The sequence below is a fragment of the Eurosta solidaginis genome, unplaced genomic scaffold, assembly GCF_040869045.1.
Source record: "Eurosta solidaginis isolate ZX-2024a unplaced genomic scaffold, ASM4086904v1 ctg00001171.1, whole genome shotgun sequence".
NCBI classification, from domain to species: Eukaryota; Metazoa; Arthropoda; class Insecta; order Diptera; family Tephritidae; genus Eurosta; species Eurosta solidaginis.
Window position 1 is genome coordinate 203091 of NW_027136985.1, and position 12297 is coordinate 215387.

The 12297-nt window shown below is 37.4% G+C and overlaps 1 protein-coding gene across 9 annotated transcripts in view; it reads left to right on the plus strand.

Moving 5' to 3' along the window:
- Positions 1-12297, plus strand: part of LOC137235983 (uncharacterized) — a 50198-nt gene that overhangs the window by 13159 nt on the left and 24742 nt on the right. For 7 of the 9 annotated variants that reach the window (XR_010948188.1, XR_010948193.1, XR_010948186.1 and 4 more), the window contains one exon: positions 1699-2322. The gene's annotated coding sequence lies outside the window, so the exon portion shown is untranslated. Of the gene's footprint in view, positions 1-1698; positions 2323-4277; positions 4387-12297 lie in introns of those variants that run through there. The other 2 variants (XR_010948191.1, XM_067758718.1) reach the window with 2 other exon arrangements.

Genomic DNA, 12297 nt, shown 5'->3' on the forward strand with positions numbered 1-12297 from the left:
GGTGTGATGTTTCTCTACAACCTTTTCGACCTTATGTCCCACATTCTATGAGAATAATTATATTTGACAAAATTCACTCATTATCTCATCCAAGTATAAGAACAACTAGAAAATTAATTCAAAATAAATATTATTGGCCTAACATGCGTAAAGAAATTAACGATTGGACTTCATCTTGCATCAATTGTCAAAAATCCAAAATTTCAAGACATACTAAATCTCCTATCCAAAAAATTCAAATACCATCAGGCCGTTTTGAACATATTCATATGGATAATGTTGGACCTCTTCCAGTTTCAAATGAAAATTCTTATATTTTAACAATTATTGATAGATTTTCACGTTGGCCTGAAGCTTATCCACTTAAAGATATTTCAACAAATACTATAGTAAAAACTTTTATTCAAAATTATATACCACGATTTGGTATACCATTGAATATTACAGTAGATCAAGGTTCACAATTCACCTCAAAATTTTTTACGGAATTAACTAAGCTTTTAGGTTCTCATAAAATTTATACATCTCCTTACCATCCCCAAGCAAATGGCATGATAGAGAGATTTCATCGAACTTTAAAAGCAGCAATTATAGCATCAAACGACTCGGTTCATTGGTCTGACATTTTGCCATTCATTCTACTTGGTTTACGAAATTGTGAGTATGTTTTTCTTAAAGTTCTTCGTAAATCTTATTTAGAATCACCTTATGAAGGACCTTTTAAAGTTATCTCTAAGAAACATAAAACATTTACAATTCAATACAAAAATACTATTAAAAATATTTCAATTGATTCACCTAAACCAGCAAACATACTTATTAACACTAATTTAAATACAAATACATTAAACAACAAAAAACAAAAAAGGTTACATTTAATATTAATTAATAATTTGTTTGTTTCAAATTTTCTTGGAGGGGGAGTAAATATAGTGTTAACTACTTTGTATTCTTTACTTTAATTTTTAAAATAATTTTTAATTGAGTTTTCATGTTAACTTAAAATTTTTGAATAACTTCAAAAAAAAAAGAAAATTCTAATTAGTTTGAAAATATTTAAACTCAAAAGTAAATAAAATAATATTTCTAAAAATAAATATTTAAATATTTGGTTAACCACCAAAGGCAGTGGTTAAATAACTAGCTACAGAAGAGGGTGTACCTAAAATCGGAGACACAAACCTCTGGTGGCCATAATGTATAACATATAGCTGAATCAGTTGCGATGAATAGTGGACAGGCATAGGATACATAGAATTGGTGTAGAGGATGAAACATAGGCACATATTTCAGTTGCATCTGAGTATAATGTGTATTAAAATTTAGTAGTACCAAAGAGAGTAGATTATCCATGAGGAGCTTGTGGTCGCCAGAACCTCGTCTGTTAATGAAACGGGATTCGCCGCTCGAAGGTGAGGTTGACAATTGGGTTTGGAGAAGCTATATATTGCGTTGGCAACCTAAAAAGGTTGCGCTACACAACCCATTGAATCTGGTATTTTAGTCGCCTCTTACGACAGGCATACCTACCACGGGTATATTCTAACCCCCTAACCCACTAGCGGTACAGCTTTATAATTGCCTTTACTTTTGCATCGATTTAGATCGCAGATTATTGCAAATTGCAAATGTCGCAAATTGAACTTAGATATTTAATTTCTCTTTGTTTTTTTTATCTTTTCCCCTTTTACTCTATAGCCCCGAAAATGGACCACGTCCCTATCAATGCAATGGGTACACAAGTGCAAACGAAAACCAAGCAATCAGCCGATACATCATTGATCTCGCAAAAAGCTTTGGACGTTATGCAAGTACAGGCGGAACAATTGCAATCATAAATAAACTATAATCAGGAACAGCGAGGACGTTTAGAACGTGATGTGTGTCAATCGAACACACAAAAGCTCTTTATTGTTCTAAAGAGTTTAAGGGAACAATTACCAACTAGTTTTAATCAATTGGAGGCACAAGAGCGAGAACAAACTACGACTGATGCGTGTGTGACGAAAATTAAGAAATTAATTCATACGATACATGATGATAAATTAAAATCGGTACAAACAAATATTAACAATTTAATTACTCAAATTAAGAAACAGAAAAACAATATATACAAATGGAAAGTTAAAGTAAAAACTTCCGAAATTAACATTAATGAAGCAGAAAAAAAAATTGAATTTTTACATAACAGTAATTTAAAGGCTCAAGGCAAGTTGGGGGCAATGAGCACCAAGCGCCAACATTACGAAACAGCGATTGATGGTGCAAACACGGAATTATCGGGCATCGAAAGAGCACTAGTTGCCTTACAAAAGTTTGAAGGTGAGTTGCGAATATAAATATGTATATGAGACCTGGAATCATGAAACGACCCTATTGTGCGAAAATAGCGTTCTTTGAGTGATTCTTATAGGAAATTTAACGCCCTTTCCAATGGAATAAACACTTTTCAGTTTGCAGTTTTCTATCTTTCTTAGTTTCTTCAAAAATCGCATTTAAAGTCAAATCGGACCACAAATACGATTTTTTGAAATATTTAGATCCATGCGCCACCTATCGGAGTTTTTTCTTATTATTGCATTGTCATCGGGTTCTGAACTATATTCAAGCTTGTAGCTCAGAACGGCCAACCGCTACACAGAGTGAAGCTAAACAGAAACTAAACGCATTTTTCTCGAAAACTTGTTTTCTCACAATAGGGTCGTTTCATGATTCCAGGTCACATATGTTAAAAACCATCTTTAGAAATATTTCGCATGATTATTTAGATATCACCATATTTTGTATTCTTGCTAATGAAATTGTATTATCTCGTCATCTTGTTTCCTTTTTTCTTTCCCCCTATTGTTTTAATGCTGATTTCTACTTGCTTAATCTAATAATCATATTTGTGTACGTATTATTTTTATTTTTACTACCTTTATATTAAGCCCCTTTCATGTTTTTCCCCTCATTTCCATACGAATTTTTAACCCACGGAAAAGTCTCTTTCGGTAATTTCCCACTTGATACTAGAACATAGTTTAGATCTGGGGGGAAAAAAATACGCTAGAAGGTGCACGGATCGAGATACACAGAAAATTAATTTTAAAATGTAAATTTTGCGATCGACTTTTAACTAATTTCTCGGTGATCCAGAGACTTGAAACTTAGCAAATAGTTTGCTAGTCGATGGCACTACAATTCGTGGAAAACAAAATGCCGCCCGATGGCAGGCGAATCTTGCGATTTTTATGTAACTTCCCGGTGAGCTAGAGACTTGAAACTTGGGCTGTGAGTCAGAACCCGACGACAATGCAATATTTGATCAAAAAAATTTCGCTAGGTGGCGCATGGATTGAGATATTAAGAAAATTAGTTTTGATTTGTGAATCTTTCAATCCATTTTTAAGTAAATTCCCGGTGACCTAGAGACTTGTAGCTTAGCACATAGTTCGAGACCCGGTGACACTACAACTTATAGAAAACAAAGTTCCGCTAGGTGGCGCGCTAGTCATGATAACTGCAAATCCTTTAAAAAGGCCTTTAAAGCCCAAGTCCTTTCAGGCGTTCGCAATCACTGTACGAATGATGAATCAGTATTGAACTGGTATCCAACAAAGTATGCGTAAGAAATCAATTAACTAAATAAATTCGGCATTCTTAAAAAAGTTAAATTTGGCATTTGGCTTCAGCATGATTCGAACCCTGTTCGTCTGGACTATGAGCCCAGTGATCTACCATTAGGCTACGGCATGTCATGAAATTTCCATATTCAAATATATGAAATATAAAGAAATTTTAAATCCAAAAAACATTTCAACAAGTTGTAACAGCCGTGGTTTTTAACACGCGTATATCCGTTTACGCTTAAACTTTATATTGACTGCTAAGGGACAAACTATAAATACACCTCTGATATTGCTGCGCATAAATTTTGTCCTACTAAATTTCAATACGCATTATACTCAGATGTAACTGAAATATGTGTCTTTGTTTCACCCTCTACACTAATTCTATGTATTCTATGTGTGTGCACAATTCATCGCAACTGATTCAGCTATATGTTATACCCTATGGCCATTAGAGCGTTGCGTCTCCGCTTTTCTGTACACCCTGTTGCTGTAGCTAGTTGTTTAACCACAGCCGCTAGATGGGTCTCCTAAGCAATATCTAAGCGAAGATACGTGTTTTTTTACACGCGCAAACGAAACGTATACGCGCGTGTTAAAAAACACGGCTAATATAAGAAAGAACTGTAAAATATACTTTATAAATAGGACTTTGAAAATTTTCAGATATAAGAGCGGTACGCAGATAACAAGAAAGTAAAACTTCCATATAAAAACGCTCAAGAAAATTCCTTGTGGTAAATTGTCTTGAGGTACTACGCAGTTTACAAGAAATTTAGTACGCTACTTTAGTCCTATTTTTCCATCAAATTTGCATACGGTAATACCGGTTTCCGCAAGAAATATGTCAAGTGCCATATACATATTTCTTGAAGAAAAAAGGTAAACAAACTGCTAAAATTAGGTAAGCACATAGTTTTTTAAATTTTCTGCAATAAATAATTATTATTTTATTTCAGAAATGGAAATAACAATAGCTGCAGCACCAAAACGCAAAAAGCGCATAGTGAATTTCACGGCGAAGGAGAAACGGGCACTTATAAGTGAAGTGACATTCTTTACATTTCTTTTGTTTATGCGCTCTTATTCTTGCTTGTTTCACTATTCACCGTGGATATTTAAACGTCAAAATTACTTCCATACTACCATTTTTCACACAAGAAAAAAGGCAAAATTTTTCTTGAGCAATTACTTGTGATCTGCGTACCGCCCTATAAGATTAATATTTTGATTACTGCTTTTATTATAAGATACGTAAAGATTAAAATAATACTTGAGGGCATTCCATTGCTCAAGAATTCTCTCTATGACTGCTTGTCTAGAAAGCCACCTTGTGGGGCGTACTTTAGTATAACATGCATTTCTGTACCGAAATGTTCTTGAAAACTCTGAAAGTCTGACCTCCTAAGGGGGCTGTCATAAAAATTACAGTTTACGTCTTTTAAAAATTTATCAATTTTCTTTGGAAATACATCGCAAGCGGTCATTGAAGCTAAATTTAAAATGTTACAAACACATCCATTAACATGCAGATTTGGAACAACTTGCTTCAGCCTTGCTGGCACTACGCTTCCTGCTCTCACCATAACCGAGCAATTGTCTGCAGTGAAACCAATCATTTATTCAAGCGGTATTGAACGGTCTTTCAAAGATTTAACAATGGCATTAAAAATACCTTCCGTGCAACTACCGGACAAAGCTGTCAAATCTAAAAATCTATCAAAAATTCGAATCGAGGCTGCCAAATTTTTATATATTGTAACGAATTTACTTGCAAATCCTCTTAATTGCAATCCTCTGCTAAGTTCGAATCACTAAACTGCTGAGTAAATAACTCCAATTTGTAATAATGCAAAATGGCCTTTATTAAAGTACTTCACAATAACACTCAAACTGTGGAACGAATAGTTTGCTTAATAACCAAGCTGATTGATAGCTCAAATAAAACTCTACTATTCAAAATAATACTGCTCTTGCTCGCTAGAAACTGCCTGACAACTCAAATCAAACTGAATTCCAGCGCCTCTACAATTGCCGCCCTTTATACTCTTTGATTTCAACCTTCGCATCTTCTAGGCGCTTCCAGAATCTACTAGTCCAGTAGCTCTCAAACTTCTCAGCTGTAACTACAATTGCACAATTTTATAGTTTATCTCATTGCATACTTATAGGGGTCTCTCAGATATATGCATGTGTTTGTGCATTGATTCTCCGCTGCTCGTATACGTACATGGTACATATGTGTAGACGCAATTATTGTTTCGTTTATGTAGATACATAATGATTGATCTATGGATGTGAATTCACGTCACTGCTTAGCATCGGCTTAGAGACGATAGCATCGCTCAGTGCTGCTAAAATTCGTTACACTGCCCTCCACCTAAGTCTGATCGTCCCGATCAGACAAATCTCTCGATCTATACGCTGCTAGCATCGACAAAAGTACCACTCTTCTATTTCGTGATTTTCCAATTGCGTGTATGCGGTAGATGACATCACTGATCGTCTTCACAACTCTGTATGGGCCTTCCCAACTGCACCGATATTTGGATGGAACACCTTTCCACCGGTGAGGGTTGTATAGCAGTACCAGATCTCCCTCCCGGAAACCTTCCAAATTATTTTCCTTGTCGTACCTGTATTTCATCTTACTACTCATTATCCTGGATCGTTCCCTCGCACTCTGTTGCTCGGCCAATTAAAAACTACTTCGCAGAGCTTGATCTTGACGGATTGACTTTGCATCATCAGTATCGTCTTGACGTTTCACAAGAGTAGTACGCGCTGGCTTGAAACCACCCTTGCATTCTTTCTGGAAAATTGTTTCAGTCGTTTTAGTACGTCCATTAAGGTTTGTCACTGCCAGTGTTTTTCTCGCAGGTAGTTTTTATTTCGCTTTATTTGGCCCATTCGATCCATCAACCTTTGCTCGATCTACTTTCCTGGACTTTCGTGGTCTCTGTCGAATCTCCTCCACCAGCACTCGCTTACTGCTGAACCCTTTTTCCAAACTGAAGTTAAGTGGCACATCTTGGTTCTCATAATGAATCACCCTTCTCTGCATATCGATCTTGATGTCATGGTCAACCAAGGAATCCACTCCCAATATAACTTCATCAACAATCTCCGCCACAAAGAATTTGTGTAAAACCATGACCTTCCCAATTAAGATTTCACAGATCACTTCTCCCCGGACTTGGTTATACTCGCCAGTGACCGTACGCAACCTCGCTCCAGGTAACGGTTTTACTCTCCTGTTGACCAAGTCAGATCGGATCAAAGAATGAGATGCGCCCGTATTTACAGCCAGTACACGCTCCTTGCCATCCACATTCCCTCTGACGGTAAGACTGCTTGATTTCCTTCCAATTTGCGACACAGATATCACAGGACATTCAACAGCTGGAGCTAGCTCTCGATTTTTACATCTGGCACGCTCTTGCTCATCTCCTCCAGCTTTCCGTTTACGGCCACCCAAGTTGGAACTACCAGGACCAAGAACGCAATGACGTGCAATGTGACCGGGCTTCCTGCATTTGAAGCATTTTGTAACTTTTTCACTCCGCTTTTGCGATCCTTTCAGCGCCTCCAATATTGCGTCTACCCACTCTGGCCTTTCTACTTCCACACGGCGTGCTTTGAAAACTGGCTTACACAGAAGCGACGCTGTTTCCTGAATCAGAGCTTGTGACACCGTTTCTGCGAATGTTGGCTTTGGGTTTGCGTATGTAGCTCGCTTTGTTTCGACGTCCCGTATGCCATTTATAAAGCTCTGAATCTTTACCCTTTCAGTGTACTCCACGGGTGCGTCCGCAGTCGCTAAATGTACTAGCCTTTCAATATCCGACGCGAACTCTTGCAATGTTTCACCAGGCCTCTGGAAGCGGTTTAGCAACTCCATTTGGTATATCTGTTTTCTATGCTCGCTTCCATAACGTCGTTCTACAGCAGCCATCAATGCTTCATAACTGTTCTGTTCGTACTCTGGAATCGTCTGTAAGATTTCCGCTGCAGGCCCTTTCAGTGCCACGAACAGTGCAGCAACTTTATCTTCCGCATTCCAGTTATTCACTTCTGCGGTCTTCTCAAACTGTAGCTTGAAGACCTGGAAAGGAACAGAACCGTCAAATGATGGTGTTTTTACCTTTGGATTGCTTGCTGAAACAGCTGGGCGGTTTAGTTGTAACTGCTCCATACGACCTTTTAACGCTTTTATTTCGGCATCAATTTTGTCCTCGAGTTGTAAAATTTTTGCATCCTGCTCTTACAGATTCACAAAGAGCTGCGATGATACCTGTTCCGAAATTTGTGCCGACATTTCAGATATACGTGCCTCTTGCGCTTCCAGTTGAGATGCCAAATATGTCTTCTGTTCTTCCAATTGTGATGTTATACGGGTTTCCTGCGATTCCAGTTGGGATACCATATACTTCTTCTGTTCTTCCAGTTGTGAAGAAATTTTTGTTTCCTGTGCTTCAATCTTCGATGTTATTCGTGTCTCTTGGGATTCCATCTGTGATGACATATATGTTTTCTGTTCTTCTAGTTGAGATGACATGTTGGTGGATATTTGTGATAACATTTCTGTTATACGTGCCTCTTGCGCTTCCATCTTGGATGTTACTGTCGATGTTTGAGCAGTTATTGCAGCCAATATCATGTTCAAGTCTGTGCTGGTAATTGTTTGCGATGTTTCGTTTTTCTCTTCAATTTTTGTTGTCTCCTCGCCATCAAGATGAAAGACATACTTTTCCACATCAATTCCTTCTGCTTCCATTGCCTTTCGTAGCCGTGCCTGAAGTTCAAGTTTAACGCCGCTTGTATTCAATCCACGGCTCTCCAACTCCTTCTTTAATTGCTGGATCTTCAATTCACCGAACTTTGCCATGTCCTTGTTGTCCTCTGGAATTTATTCAACAATTCCTCTTCTGACACCAATTGTAACGAATTTACTTGCAAATCCTCTTATTTGCAATCCTCTGCTAAGTTCGAATCACTAAACTGTTGAATAAATAAATCCAATTTGTAATAATGCAAAATGTCCTTTATTAAAGTACTTCACAATAACACTCAAACTGTGGAACGAATAGCTTGCTTAATAACCAAACTGATTGATAGCTCAAATCAAACTCTACTATTCAAAATAATACTGCTCTTGCTCGCTAGATAGCGTTTTAGTCAAAACTGCTTGACAACTCAAATCAAACTGAATTCCAGCGCCTCTACAATTGCCGCCCTTTATACTCTTTGATTTCAACCTTCGCATCTTCTAGGCGCTTCCAGAATCTACTAGTCCAGTAGCTCTCAAACTTCTCAGCTGTAACTACAATTGCACAATTTTATAGTTTTTCTCATTGCATACTTATAGGGGTCTCTCAGATATATGCATGTGTTTGTGCATTGACTCTCCGCTGCTCGTATACGTACATGGTACATATGTGTAGACGCAATTATTGTTTCGTTTATGTAGATACATAATGATTGATCTATGGATGTAATATATTGTAACGAATGTTAGCAGCACTGAGCGATGCTATCGTCTCTAAGCCGATGCTAAGCAGTGACGTGAATGCACATGAATAATTCAATCATTATGTATCTACATAAACGAAACAATAACTGCGTCTACATATATGTACCATGTACGTATACATGCAGCGGAGAGTCAATACACTAACACATGCATATATCTGAGAAGTTTGAGAGCTACTGGACTAGTAGATTCTGAAAGCGCCTAAAAGACGTATAAAATTGTGCAATTTTAGTTATAGCTGAGAAGTTTGAGAGCTCATGAACAATGCTAGTAGATTCTAGAAAAATGCGAACGAGGAAACCAAAGAGTATAAAAGGCGACAGATGTAGAGGCGCTGTAATTCAGTTTGAGTTAAGCTATCAATCAGTTTAGTTAAGCACGCGATCTGGTGGCCAATAGTAGAGTTTCATTTGAGTTATCAATCAGTTTGGTTATTAAGCCAGCGAGTAGCAAAGTATAAGTGTTATTGCGAAGTGCTTTAATAAAGGCCATTTTTCCATTATTTAATATTGGAGTTATTTATTCAACAGTTTAGTGATTCGAACTTAGCAGAGGATTGCAAATAAGAGGATTTGCAGAAAATTCGTTACAATAGCCGTGTTTTTTAACACGCGTATATCCGTTTACGCTTAAACTTTATATTAGCCGTGTTTTTTAACACGCGTATAGTCGTTTACGCTTAAACTTGATATGGACTGCTAATCGACAAACTTTAAATACACCTCTGAAATTGCTGCGCATAAATTTTGTCCTACTAAATTTCAATACGCATTATACTCAGATGTAACTGAAATATGTGTCTTTGTTTCACCCTGTACCCTAATTCTATGTATTCTATCTGTGTCCACAATTCATCGCAACTGATTCAGCTATATGTTATACCCTATGGCCATCAGAGCGTTGCGTCTCCGCTTTTCGGTACACCCTGTTGCTGTAGCTAGTTGTTTAACCACAGCCGCTAGATGGGTCTCCTAAGCATTATCTAAGCGAAGATAGGCGTTTTTTAACAGGCGCAAACGAAACGTATACGCGCGTGTTAAAAAACACGGCTATTGACTGCTATGCTGCGCATAAATTTTGTCCTACTAAATTTCAATACGCATTATACTCAGATGTAACTGAAATATGTGTCTTTGTTTCACCCTCTACACTAATTCTATGTATTCTATGTGTGTCCACAATTCATCGCAACTGATTCAGCTATATGTTATACCCTATGGCCATCAGAGCGTTGCGTCTCCGCTTTTCGGTACACCCTGTTGCTGTAGCTAGTTGTTTAACCACAGCCGCTAGATGGGTCTCCTAAGCATTATCCAAGCGAAGATAGGCGTTTTTTTTACACGCGCAAACGAAACGTATACGCGCGTGTTAAAAAACACGGCTAATATATATCAGTCGTTTCATTATTAGAGGGTAATAGTTCTTCTGACAAAATGCAATTATGGATTTATAATTTTCTGCCCTTTTATTTCAGCTATTATTTTCTGTGCTTTAATTCTATTGATGCAAAATTTTTTCACAATTTTAGAATCAGTTATGCTATTTTTCATAAGCATATTTAAATGATCCATAGTTGCAAATGACAAATTGTGCTCGGCAACAAAACAACTTAACTTCTTTGAAAAATTTAAAATTTTTTTGTACACTCAGAGCTGCTTTGCAAATGACTTGAAGTGTTGCGATGTATTTTACAAAAATGTACCAAGTATGTCAACGTAGTACCAACGTACTTTCGGGAAACGAAATGTACCAAAAAAAGTACAAATGTACCATGATTATCATTACCGATGTACATACTTGTACGATTAAATCGATAAACTTCCCAGTAGCAAAAGGTAATATATGTATAGGAAATGTGTTAGTAATAGCCAAAGTGAGGGTCCACTACTGAATTCATCGCTGAATTTTAACACAGCGATGTCCTACGAAATTCATACCTGAACAACTCGCTTACCCGTGGATATTAACCAGTCAATTATATGAATTACCAATTCACATACTTGGGGAAATTAATTGATCAGCTCTTCACATTACCGACATACATACTTTGATTTAAATACTTCTGTTCAAAATAACAACAACGATTTTAATACGAAATTTGTTTCTTCTCTCACCCCGTAACCTAATACCAACTCGCTTACCTTTTTCAGTTCTGAATTATTTTGCTACTGGGTTGTTAGCCGTGTTTTTTTTACACGCGTATACGTTTCGTTTGCGCGTGAAAAAAACGCCTATCCTCGCTTAGATAATGCTTAGGAGACCCATCTAGCGGCTGTGGTTAAACAACTAGCTACAGCAACAGGGTGTACCAAAAAGCGGAGACACAACGCTCTGATGGCCATAGGGTATAACATATCGCTGAATCAGTTGCGATGAAAATTGTTGCTTGCTCGCAACGCAAAAGCTTTAAACTTTTACCTGTATAAAATGGCGGTGTGCCAGTGCAACTCTGTGAAACTCTAAATTCGCTCTTGAGTTCCACATATACTCTGTTAATATGAGTGCATCTCACCTACCAGGTTGCGCATTCACGAGTTCAAAATTGCTGCGTTCTGCGCAGCTACATCACAGTGGACTGTTTGAGGGAATGAAAGAGAGAGAAAAACAAGAGCTAAAGGAAGATGACGTAAGAACTGCCCATAAAAAAGAGATGATATAATGTTTACATTCGCAATGCGCAATCTTCTTGTGTGATTTGTGATATGAGTGAATATGGTGAGATGAAATGTTCTTTGTATGCACTATAAATGTTGATAATTTTCTGGGGTAGGAGTAACACTATTAAGGCTTCACCATTTACTTAGGCAACAATTTTTTTCAGAAAAGAAAACGCTATTAGTCATAATTTGCGACAGTGCTCCATGTCACTCTACAATAGACATCGCTGTAGCTAACCGTTCAGGTGGACGATCGAAGCTGTTACGCCGTGGCCCTTATTCACCCATGATGAACCCTATTGAAACCATTCGGGCTAAGATAAAAACATATGTTAAGTGTTACATGACCGTTCCCATTGTCGAATTTCAAAATTTTGCAGTACTTGGAAAATTTTGTGGACGAAGCTAAATTAACCATAACTGGAGGTGATTGTGCACCAGCGTTTCTTCATTCATCCTCTTTCAATACAAAATATGCCTGTAGGCAATTATAATA